The sequence below is a fragment of the Natrix helvetica genome (genome assembly GCF_964273705.1).
Source record: "Natrix helvetica genome assembly, chromosome: 1".
NCBI lineage: Eukaryota > Metazoa > Chordata > Lepidosauria > Squamata > Natricidae > Natrix > Natrix helvetica.
In genome coordinates, this window is record NC_138548.1 from 285,394,582 (window position 1) to 285,406,991 (window position 12,410).

At 43.7% G+C, this 12,410-nt stretch overlaps 1 protein-coding gene across 2 annotated transcripts in view; it reads left to right on the top strand.

Moving 5' to 3' along the window:
* The window catches only part of NDST1 (N-deacetylase and N-sulfotransferase 1), a 116,437-nt gene that overhangs the window by 57,936 nt on the left and 46,091 nt on the right, over nucleotides 1–12,410 (top strand). The window contains exon 1 of one of the 2 annotated variants that reach the window (XM_081942644.1): nucleotides 11,599–11,654. The exons of the other annotated variant lie outside the window; for it this stretch is intronic. The gene's annotated coding sequence lies outside the window, so the exon portion shown is untranslated. Of the gene's footprint in view, nucleotides 1–11,598; nucleotides 11,655–12,410 lie in introns of those variants that run through there. 2 annotated transcript variants of the gene reach the window in all.

Sequence of the window (12,410 nt, forward strand, 5' to 3'; positions counted from 1 at the left end):
GCAATGCGCGAAACCCCCAGTGTGCATGCGCGCACAACGCGCACCCCCCCATTTTTACATGCTTTTTTTGCCATCCCCCTCCAGAGGCCGTCCGGAGGCTTCAGGGACCATCAGGGAAGCCTCCAGAACGCTTAAAACGACCCTCCGAGCAAACCGGAAGTCACTTCCAGTTTGCTCGAAGGGTCGTTTTAAGCGCTCCGAAGGCATCAGGGAAGCCTCCGGACGATCCCTGAAGCCTTCGGAACGCTTAAAACCACCCTCCGAGCAAACCGGAAGTGACTTCCGGTTTGCTCGGAGGGTCGTTTTAAGCGCTCCGAAGGCGTCAGGGAAGCCTCCGGACGGTCCCTGAAGCCTTCGGAACGCTTAAAACCACCCTCCGAGCAAACCGGAAGTGACTTCCGGTTTGCTCGGAGGGTCGTTTTAAGCGCTCCGAAGGCGTCAGGGAAGCCTCCGGACGGTCCCTGAAGCCTTCAGAACGCTTAAAACCACCCTCCGAACAAACCAGAAGTGACTTCCGGTTTGCTCGGAGGGTTGTTTTAAGCGTTCCGAAGGCTTCAGGGAAGCCTCCGGATGGTCCCTGAAGCCTCTGGAGGGCCTCCAGGGGGGTGGGGGAGGCTCTTTTTGCCCTCCCCAGGCTCCTATAAAGCCTCTGGAGCCTGGGGAGGGCGAAAAATGGCTTTTAAAAAGGTGAACTCAGCTGGCCAGCGCCCGCATGCGCGCTGGCCAGCTGACAGGGCAGCGCCTCGCGTGCCCTGTCAAATGGCTCCGCGTGCCACCTGTGGCCCGCGTGCCATAGGTTCGCCATCACTGTTATAGAGTATTACTTTGAAAATAAATAAAAGATGACAATCCACATGTCCTTGATTAACAATGGCAACTTAGATTGCCATTTATAAGTGGCACGGTCACATGAGTTCGCATTTTATGACCAGCTCCAATCCCAATTGCGGTTATTAACTGAGGACTAACTGTAGAGTTACTTTTTTGAGGTTTAGTCAAGAGTAGTTCCATTGACCTCTGTATTAAAATCAGCAATTGACAAGCCTGTCACAAGCTATTGATTTCCAAATCTTTCCTTCTGTGATAAAAATGTTAGTGTGAAAAGAAATCACTATCTTGATTTCTAATTATGCTTCTCAACTGTGTGTTCATTCTTAGATAGAAAAAACAACCTTTGTATTTATTTTTCTTTTTTTATTAGAGAATTTTTGAATAGCTTGCATTCCGTTTTATACCAACTTGAATTTAGACATACTTGAAAAATTAGTTTTTTAAATGTTTTATTTTATTTAAAGATTTGGATCCAGCTAGAGTTGTTGAGAACAATCATTAGTGGAAATTTAAATGTGTATGCCGCTTATAATAGTGCTTGATTGCACAATGTGTGTGTTCATTTGGTGTTAAAATTTCCCATCACCCCCAAGCTCTACAGTTTCTTTGGCTAATGTTCTTTTTAGAGACTTTGCTCAGTCCTGACCTGAGTAGGAAATGTTAAGCATTCTCTACCCTTGGGGATTTTCAAAGGTATATTTCTTTCAGCAGGTGGTCTTCTAGATTGTGTGAGAAGAAGAAGAAAAAAAAACTAAAGAAGAAATATTTCCTGAAGCTTTGTGAGTGGTAGGTGACCTCTTGTGTGTAGAGAGAATTTGCCTAGAAAGCTATGTTGATTGTAATGCTGTTTGTCAGGGATCTCAGATTAGGAGAGGCTGCATTAAGTACGGAGAGTCAGCCTACAGGCAATTGAGCTGGGACATAGTTGGAAGGTGAGCTTTTCTTGTTTGTATGCCAAATGTGGAGATAATCTCTCCCCAGCCTCCTCCAGTCATTTTGCTTCTACTTTGGGAAGCAAAATAAATTTGACTGAATGCTTGGAGGAATTATATCTATTGTCTTTGAAGCTACAAAGATAAGAGACTTCCTGGACTTTAATGTTATAATGCAGGTGGATTTTCTAAACTGGTGACAGATTCCACCCATGTCTGTGCTTGGCAATGGATAAAGGAATGGCTGTAGAGGGAGAATATCAAAGGATTGATTGGACTCTGTTGTTGGATAATGAGAACCAACCCAAAAAGAAAATACCTTAATAGGCATTTCTGAAGCAGCCCTAAACACACATTAAAACGGTGTTGTATCAGAAAGGTTTTCCCCAGTAGCCTATTAAATTGAACTACTATTGAGTGTAGAAAATTGCACCAGATGCAGTTAGATTTTTTTTTTTAAAAAAAGCAAAATTGTCTTTTTGTTCTGTGTTTTATTTTGGTTCCTAATCCTGATTTTATTGCAAATCAACATGTCATTCAAATATTCAAGAAATACTTTTTTCCAGCAATAATTGCAATTAAACCACTGTGTATTTAAGTTGATTGTTTTAAGCCAATACCAAAGGATACAGAATGAATTAGGATCCTAAATATTGCGGAAAAAGCAGGAAGGTCTGGAAAAATCTTCTAGCAGTAAGAAAGAATGTTCTGTGATTTAATTGTTATTGTACAGAATAGTAACAGACGCTCTTTGGAAGGTAGAGGGCTCTGTCTTCTTCTATAGTGTCTCATCTTGTCTCCATATATTGAAAGCTTCCTTACAGTCTGGGAACTCTGGTCTTTGGTGTATTTGTTGAATGATGGATACCCAAAGGACTGAATATTATCAGCTAACATATCAGAATTTCTTTTTCATGGAGACTGATAAAATTAAACAAGGTTTTCAGAATAGAGTTGACTCCAGGGTGCCCTCCCAATAATTGAAGCTCTAATCATGTCAGCAGGAGAGGATGAGAGGTGTTTTTTAATAAAAAAATACAAAAAACAAGATAATAAGTTGGTCATTAATAAATTATTGGTTCTGAGAATAGAAAGTGCCTGTTTCTTAGAGACACACAATTCTAGAATTGTCTCTCTACAAAAATCACAAGTGTAAGCATAAATATGGAAAGATTATTCTACTGCCTCCTGGGACAATATTTTTAAAATCATAATTACAGATAGAGATTTTGCTAGAAATCCTCTTTATCCTGACAAGTCATCTGTCTGTCTAGCTCGGCATTTCCTATCCTGACTGATAGTTTGCTGGAGTTGGGGCTTCTTCCAGATAAAAAACTTAAGCAATTGTTTTATCAGGTTCTATCACCTTTTTTGTATCGGTACCTTGCTGTGTTCTATTTGTACAGAAAACAGGTACAGCCAAGTCAGCAGTGTTTCTGCCACACCTTTTCCCAAACTTTTAAGTGTATATATTTATAACTGATTGTAAATCCCATCAATTGCACCTGTGTGAGCCTGATTAATGGAATTATAATCATGTCCCAACATTGACCAATTAGTTGCCTGCTAAGGCAGCATCTTCTGGAGCTACATGCAGAATCTTGACTACTCAAGGGTCTGAATTATAGCTCTGCAGAAGACAATTGTTTCTAGTGACCTTTCATCAATCATGCACTATGTTCTTTGCCCTCTATCTTTATTACACATCCTAAGAATAAGTAGAGCCAAGGAATCTTCTAAAACGGAGCAGCTGTGCGGCAGTGAATTTTCTGACTCTACACCACCACTAGTTGATGCCCAGGCCAGATGACAAAGCCATATTTTCAGCCCTTCCGGAAGACCAGAAAGATTGGCTCCAGTCTGATTTTGAGAGAGAGAGAGGGGGGGGGGGTGTATTTTAGAGCGTGAGTGTCTTCAAGGTCCTGACAGATGACGTTCCTTCCCATTAGACTCTGCCTGTAATATAAAACTAAACAATTATAGCAGTCTTGTTTCCTGGTAAATTTTTAAAAAATGGGAACAAGTTTAATTGATTTCCCCAGAGAATTAAGAGTTCTTACTTTCTGACAAAGGGTCTTATTTTATAGCTTAGTCAATTTCACGAAACAAATCTGTTGGCTCAATTGTTCCTGTTGGTTGGCTGGGGAACCCAAGTGTTAAGAGAAAATAATTCAGGTCCCAATCGCCAGAGTCAAAGCGCAAGGTAGTTCCTATTTTAGTTATTCCCTAAAATATTTACTTTGCTGAATTATGCAGGCATACACCGAAAGAATGAAAGAAAGAGCATATTGAATCCCATAATTAAGTAACTAATTGGAGGGTACAAGGCTAAGATAATACCTTCATTTCAGAAGCAAAGAAAGTTTAGGAAGCCATTCGTTAAAGCCTTATAAAGAGAAAGGAAAGGCAGGAACTGTTTCTGAAACAAAAGTGCTTTCCTTCATATTTTTATTAAAAAAAAGAGATTTGGAGACCAGAACAGCTGGAAAGCACTTTTTAAAAAGGACTTTTTCATGGATATATCTATATCTATATCTATATCTATATCTATATCTATATCTATATCTATATCTATATCTATATCTATATCTATCTATCTATCTATCTATCTATCTATCTATCTATCTATCTATCTATCTATCTATCTATCTATCTATCTATCTATTCTGCAACTAGAAATACAAGTGAATTGATGGTGAGATATGTAGAATCTGCCCTATACTTTCTTACTGTATATCTGTTGTGTATTTTCTTATTCTCCTAGGCGCTGCTTGGAGTGTCCCTAGCAGTGGTGGGATTCAGCCAGTTCGCACCACTTTGGGAGAACCAGTTGTTAAATTTCTGAGCAGTTTGGTGAACTAGTTGTTGGAAGAAATCATTAGGGCAGAGAACTGGTTGCTAAATTATTTGAATCCCACCACTGGTTCCAAGTATGGGTTAACTTCAGCTTGCTGCCCAATGACTGAGTTCAAAGATTGTGTAGCCATGCCTCCTGCTCCCCTCAGAGGCTCAGTTTTAAAAAAAAGAGTCGCCCTAAAAGGACGCAGTTGGGGAACTCCAGTTCTTGGACAGCAAGTTGGACTCTCCAAACAGCCTAGTGTAGCCTCTTTTCTTATTTTTGTGTTTAGAGTGTAGATTAGGAAGCGTTAGGTTTTCTAATTTTCTCCCTTCAATTGAAAACTTCCTTCCTATATTCTTCTGAAACGCGGAACAGGCAGCTTGGAGCGCGACTGCCTTCCATGACCACCACAGTCAAGGCACCACTGGGAGGCTCATCAGTGGCCTCTGGCGGGCTCTGGGGTCAGGTAGGTAGGTTAGGGATCCCCCAAAAGCTGTTGGAGTACTACTTTTAGCCCTGGAGGCTCTTCCAAAGCTTGCGGCGGCCATTTTAGAGGAAAGAAAGTGGCGTGCTTTAGGGAAACGGCCAAAAGCCAGGAAAGTCTCAATGGCGACAGAAAGGTTGGCTGACAGGAGACAGAAGGTCCTGGAGAGGCAATTTCAAAAGGCAGTTAGTGCCCAACTGTGCAAGTCAGGGAACCTCCACCAACCCAGGTTCCTGCAGACATCCCCACAGTGGATATTCCACGGGGTGGCTCCCCATCTCTGGCAGTTGAAGGGACTTTGGTTCCCCCCCCCCCCCCAATTGTTCCAGGGCTTCCCCCAGGTCTCCTGTTTCCTCCCTGGAAGAGGTGGACATGGATGAGGCTTGCTCTCTAATGTAGGGGGAGTCTCTTCCTCCTGGCACTATTTCTGGGGACACTCCTGAATTATCCCAAACGATGCAGGAAGTAGTTGCACGGGCGATATCACAGGGGATTGCAGATGGTATCCAGCTACTGGGTCTCTCCTTGCCCCTCCAGAACAGGGTGAAGCCTAGGGTGCAGACCACAGGAGCTCACCCTCAATCCACCGGGGCCTCCCCTCCTGCTTCCTCAGCTGTCAGTGAGGTATCTGAGGAGGAGGAGGGTAGCCAGGACGCCCCTGATCTGTCGGAGGACGAGAATCCGGTTCCCGACGCCCCTGCCTTCTCCGGCTTATTCAAGTCCTCTATGTTTAAGGCCATTCTGACCAAGGCTAGGGCTTCCTCCATTCAGAAGGGGCTTCCTGCCCAATCTGACAAGACTGCCACTGAACAGGGTAACAAGGAAGCAATAGGACCAGGGGTTCCAGACACATGCCTCTTTAAGGAGACCACTCCCCCTCAGGAGCTGGTACCGGCGCCACAGCTATTCCTGGATGTCATCCAGCAACAATGGGTCCAGCCACGGTCGATGTCTAATCCCAGTGGGGGGGATAAAAAGCTCTACTCCATGGAAACTGCCATGGAGGATCTCCTGAAGCTTCCTCAAGTAGATGACCCCATAGTGGTGCTAACCTCCAACTTGGTCCTCCCAGCCGACCTTCTGGAGGGAATAAAAGTGGAAGACAAGAAGGTGGAGAAGGCCTGTCATAAGACTCACATGGCCACCGCGTGGGCCATGAAGGCCTCCTCCTTCTCTTCCTACTTAAGCAGGGCAGCCCTATTTTGGCTTCGCAAACTGCTAGCCAACCTCCCTGCCGGAGATACTAGATCGCGCCAAGACATAAACAAAATTATTGCTGTGGTCGAATATTTGGCTGACGCTTCCCTTGATGCAACCAAATTTTCCTCTAAGGCTATGGCATCTAATGTGACCACCTGCCGCCTGCTGTGGCTCCGACACTGGCAGGCGGACATGAAGGCAAAGTGGAAGTTGGCCTCAGCCCCTTTTAAGGGTAGTAAGCTTTTTGGTGAGGCATTGGACTCAGTCTTAATTGAGTCCAAAGACAAACACAAAATCTTACCAGCAGTCACCAAGAAACCGGACCGCAAGGGTTGTTCCTTTTTTCGTAGCCCTTTCGGAACAGTGACTCCCCCTCCACATCTGGGGGATTTACCAGACCCTATCCCCAAACGCAGGACTAGGACATCCTTCAGGGACAAAACCAGGCAACAGGGTAACCGGAGGTACTTTCGAGGAGGGTTCTCCAACCGCTCCTTTCATAAAACAAAGTGACCATCACCGGTCACCTCCCATTGGGGGTCAGCTACAGCTCTACACCGCCCTGTGGGAGGAGACAACGACGGACGTTTGGGTACTGAACATGATCCGTCACGGCTTACCTTTGACTTCCTTTCCTTTCCTCCACGGACCCTCGTCTGCTGCCCCCTCTCGAAATCGACCCACAAGCTACAATTGATGCAGGCAGAGATCCGGCATCTACTGGACATAGCCGCCATAGAGCAGGTGCCCTGGGGTCAGGAGGGCAGAGGATTTTACTCGATCCTCTTTCTAGTTCCCAAAGCCTCGGGAGGGGTGAGAGCCATACTGGACCTCAAGAAACTCAACATCCATATAGCGTACAAGCGCTTCAACGTGCAATCACTCCAGACCATCTTGGGTTGCATCAAGCAGGGCGACTTCCTGACATCAATCGACCTGAAGAAAGTGTACCTAGCACATCACAAGTTTCTGAGGTTCCAGTTTGCAAACCAGCATTATCAATACATGGCTCTTCCATTCGGCCTATCATCGGCACCCAGGACATTCACCAAACTTCTGGCTGCTGTTGCCGCACATCTCAGATCTCATCCAGTAAGACTCGTTTGTTATCTGGATGACATCCTGTTGATGTCGTCATCCAGGGAGCATGCGTATCGATATCTCAACGTCACCATCTACGCACTACAGCAACATGGCTTCTCAGTCAATCTGGAGAAGAGTCACTTGGAGCCTACTTCCAGGATTCAACACCTGGGAACTGTGATCGACTCCAGAACTTGTAGGGTGTTCCTCACACAGCATCACATCCCTTGTGCGTCAGATCCGGAGATCCAAGTCAGCACCTCTAGTGACCCATATCTTCTGCTAACTCATGGTGGGGCAGGAGACCATGTGGTGCATCAGTGCAGCTGCTGCAAGGCAGGGGTATAATTACCCCATGTGCCCTGCAATGACTTACCTCAGGGCTCCTGCAGTCAGGCTATCCATGCCCCAACACATGCTTCACCTTGCGGCGGCGGCTCGGGCAGCCCTGTCCAGCAGGACCCAACAGAATAGGAGGCCGAGCGACACACCGGTACCACTGCCCCAAGGCAAGACAGGGTGGTGGTAGTAAAGTTGCCCCCCCACACCCCACACTGACTTTCCTCAGAACCCCTGCAGTCAGGCCATCCACACCTTGACACCTGTCTCACCTCACAGCTGTGGCACACTACTAAGCCTCCTGCTCCATTGTGGAGCAGGAGGCTTAGTAATGTAATTAGAAGAAGTGGGCAGGCAACCATGTGGGCTTCTGCTACATGTGGTTGCTGGTGCTGCTGCCGCAAGGCAGGGGTCGGTGCATGGATGGCCTGGATGAGGGGGCCCTGAGGTAAGCCGGTGTGGGGCAGCTCCACCACTTCTCACCTTGCCTTGTAGCTGTGGCACCGTAAGCAACCAGATGGAATGGTAGGGCAGCCGGCTATGGAGTCTATTAAGTAGGGCTTATTTTGGAGGTATATTAGGCGCATGCATAAAAACATGCTGGGGTTTATTTTCAAGATAGGTCTTATTTTAAGGGAAACAGGGTAGATGGCACAAAGAGGGCATGGCTCTTAACAATTAAAAATGTTGCTTGGAAGTATTCTCAAGACATGTTTTTGTTCCTCCCTACCTGAAGATCTTCATGACCGAATTAAACCTTCTCTGAGAACAAGTGAGATAGACTAGCACCATGTTTACTTGTTTTAGCTAATCAGCTTAAAATTTTATACTTTAGAAGATACAGCTCCCATTTTAATCTAATAACTGACTAATTGCAATCTGGTGGAATTTCTTCTTCTTCTTTTTACATCAGGAACCCACCTGCTAAAAATCACCTAGCACTTTGTATTTTCCTAATATGGTTTTGACATAGTTTCTGTGCTGTAGTATTGGTTTCTTTATACCGTAGTTTTTCTCTTTATACCATAGTTTTTCAGACTCACAGTAAAAGTTAGCACTCTGGCCATCACTGCCAAGCTATAGCTTGAAGTGTGGAACATAATAAACTCACAGAAATGTCTTTTCATGCTGGAAACTGTTGTGATCTCATATCTTGAGTATGGTTGCATGCTCTAAGATGTGTTTTGTTGAATTCTGTGGGTCAGTGGTAGGTGGGAAGGAGCACTAAATAATACTGGTATGTTGTCAGATGGGCAACTGTTTTCCTTGTTTCAGTTTTCCATGCTGATAAACTTAAAATCTGCAACACTACTGTACTGAATTAGCGCATGCATATTAGGCATTGACACAAGGTAGTCAAAACTGAAATATGAATGATTGCTTTAGCCAAGATCTACATTCTTAAACTATGAGTGGAATTTAAGGAGGGGAAATTATTTTTTAAACATCTTTTTGCAATTGATGTATGCAATAAAATCAGGAAGACTTACTTTATCAGAGATATTGTAGTTCTGCTACCACCAATATTTTCTTTTTAATATTTATTTTCATCCACATAAATACTGCTATGTCAGACAAATATTTCACCAGCGGTATGGTTCTGTAAGAAAATACAACAATGGTTTACTGCTAAACAATAGTTTAGTACTTAAGAGCTGTGGTCAGTAAAAGGGAAGCAGTAGTAATTGTATATGACTGTTAAGTAGCATGCTTTGCACAAGCGGTTCAGATTAAAGGTAGATTTTCAAAATCAAAAATGTGTTCAGTTCCACGTGGCTTAGAATTCAATCATATTCAAAGATTCTTCCAGAGAAAATCTCAGCCTGGTGGACTTCAAAATATTTTAATTGTTCCAGGTATTTATTCTGACCGGTTGACCAGGGTCTTATAGGGCAAGTAGATAATGCCCCCCTCTCCTCTCTTCCTCTATTTGGCCTGTTGGTGTGCCCATTCTTCCTTTGATTTCCCCTTAGCTGTGCATCATTGGTGTAATGTTTTAATTCATGTGTGGCATACCAACTGGTGACTCGCCCCTCCCCAGCCTTCCTGTGCTATCCTGTCCCTTCCCTTAGAGGCTCTGAGTTGGAAGGAGGAAGACTTGCCTACTGCTGTTACTATTAAAAGATTTGCTGATCGCAGTTATATAAACACAACCTAGGAAGAACCGAATTGAAGTTATTTTACAGTAGTCCAAGAAAACATGCTTCTTATTGTCATATTTTTGCCAGATTTCATTCAACACTTGTATATGACTTGCAGGACTTCCATGTAGCCAGGCTTAAAATGGTTGCTATATCCTACATGTCTCTATCTCATTTTTATGATGGTTGAAAAAAGTTGGGGTTATATGGTCTAGATGTTGGTTTAACTGAAAAATAAAAACAAAAGCATCCTGGAAGGAGGCAATTATAACAGCAAGCCAATAAAAGTGGAAATCTTTCCCCTAGTGGACAACCATTTAAATATGAGCCAGCAGTGTGCAGCAGCTGCCAAAAAAGCCAACACAGTTCTAGGCTGCATCAACAGAGGGATAGAATCAAGATCACGTGAAGTGTTAATATCACTTTATAATGCCTTGGTAAGGCCACACTTGGAATACTGCATTCAGTTCTGGTCGCCACGATGTAAAAAAGATGTGGAGACTCTAGAAAGAGTGCAGAGAAGAGCAACAAAGATGATTAGGGGACTGGAGACTAAAACATATGAAGAACGGTTGCAGGAACTGGGTATGTTTAGCTTAAGAGAAAGAAGGACTAGGGGAGACATGATAGCATTATTCCAATATCTCAGAGGTTGCCACAAAGAAGAGGGAGTCAAACTATTCTCCAAAGCACCTGAGGGTAGAACAAGAAGCAATGGGTGGAAACTAATCAAGGAGAGAAGCAACTTAGAACTGAGGAGAAATTTCCTGACAGTGAGAACAATTAATCAGTGGAACAGCTTGCCTCCAGAAGTTGTGAATGCCCCAACACTGGAAGTCTTTAAGAAGATGTTGGATAGCTATTTGTCTGAAACGGTATAGGGTTTCCTGCCTAGGCAGGGGGTTGGACTAGAAGACCTCCAAGGTCCCTTCCAACTCTACTATTGTATTGTATAAAACCTAAATGGTTTTATTTTGTCTATCATTTTGTCTATCATCAGGTTTATCATTTTCTAAGGAAATTTTTAGGATCTGTAAAAGACATGGCTGTATTCTGGAAATTATAAATAATAATGGAAGTCCTTTTTCTTCTTCTTCCTCCTCCTCCTCCTCCTCTTTTTAGATTGTCAATATTGAGGACTAATGGAACTTGATGTAAGCCTATGCTTAGGTAGTTTTGAAGAAGCTATGAAGGTTATAGCCCACCTAAACATATTTCTCCCTCTCCCTCTCTCCCCCTCCCTGCCTCCCCTTTCTATGGGTATCTTTGAGTTACTTGGGTTGAATTATTTTGTTCTTGACCTTTGAGTTACTAGCTCCTAAAAAGAAATATGCTAAATTCAAAAGAATGGAACATTTAGCCTCTGACCAAGTGGAATAGAATTTCTCCTTCCATCATCTGCTTTATTTTGTTCCTTTTTTTCCTAATTGGAAGGAAGGAAGAGCAAGGAGATATTTAGGGTGGTTGTGATGAAGAAGACTCATGATTAAAACAAAAGTTTTATCAGTGCCTTGTTCTCCCAGTTGCTTAGGGCTCACTGATGATTAAAGAGGCAGAGGTGATATTTCCCTGTCAGTCACTGTTGCCTGCTCTGCCTTTCCTCCCATGCATTGCCATTTAATCTATTGGCTGTCAGTTCTCTGGATGTAGCCATGGGAACTCTGATGTCACTAATGAGAGCTTGTGACTTTTCTTCTGTGCAGGAAGGAACGGGAGGACTAGTGAAGGCAGGAGGTGCCTGGACGGTGCAATGTGAAGGATTGAAAATGGCAGAGAACAAAAGAAAACCATCTTATGATTCCAAGGTGGAATTCTTGATTAAACAGTTTTTTTCCGTGCCCTGTACATATCACAAGTGTGCATTTTCTCAACAAAAGAAAAGCGCTGAGGTGTGCTCTGCGGATGGAGAGGAGGGAAAAGGAAATGTAATGGTTAACGTCTAGTAAGCACTTTGGGAGATTAAAAGGGCTATTTGGAGCTTTAGCAAAGGAAGTGGTTGAAACTGTGGCAGTGCTCCTGTCATTCCAAGCAATTGCCTCTGGGAAAATTACTGATTGACAAAGGAAGATGCTGAGTTCAGTGTAGGGGAACAAAATGCTGTTCTGCTCAGCGGCTGCAATGAAACGTCTTTCTAGGAAGTCCTAACATTCTTTTTCTTGTCTATTCTTGATCTGTGTAAAATCTTGTTTAGAGACTGCTGCTTTCTGTACAGATATAGTGTGTGTGTGTGTGTTGTGTAGCGTATGCCTTCGGGCCACTGCCTGGGCAAGTCCTTGCTGCTTTCTTAGTGAGGTTTTGGAAGTGATTTGCCATTGTCTGCTTCCTGAGCTGAGAGAGAGTAACTGGCCGAAGGTCATCCAGCTGGCTTTATGCCAAAGACAGGACTCAAACTCATGGCCTTCCAATTTCTAACTTTCTAACTTTGCCCTTTATCTGCCCCAATACCTGGGTCTTTATATGGAATGACCTTCATCATATTAGCTGTGCGTGTATACTCATGCATCGTGTGTGTTATATGTTCTTCTTTGTTTGAAAAAGAAAGGTGGCTGCACAAATTTCAC